This window comes from Perkinsus marinus (assembly GCF_000006405.1).
Source record: "Perkinsus marinus ATCC 50983 genomic scaffold scf_1104296946246, whole genome shotgun sequence".
NCBI lineage: Eukaryota > Perkinsozoa > Perkinsida > Perkinsidae > Perkinsus > Perkinsus marinus.
In genome coordinates this window covers 2,315-2,636 of record NW_003210938.1, presented here as the reverse complement: position 1 = coordinate 2,636, position 322 = coordinate 2,315, and positions in this window count along the sequence as shown.

Below are 322 nucleotides of genomic sequence, written 5' to 3'. Positions count from 1 at the left end.
GATGGGGAGTGAGGATCTTTGATAAGGGCCCCACTTTTCGTACATAGCACCACTCAGCCCTTACTAGCCCGCCGTGCATCCCATCTTCACGTGCCCAACTTCCCCCGTGAATGTCGCTGGCTCACAATTCAGAAGATGGTTCAAACGTTATGGTTGCAACTCTGTCATGCCTCGTAAACATCTTTAAAATGGAATGAAACGACATTGTGTCGAGATTTCATGTCTCGTTTGATATTTCTCGGGCTGGGTCGTGTGGCGTGATTCACGCCGCGTGAAGCTTGCTCCATCTCCATTGCCCGAATGCTGGTGACACGCGCGCAAT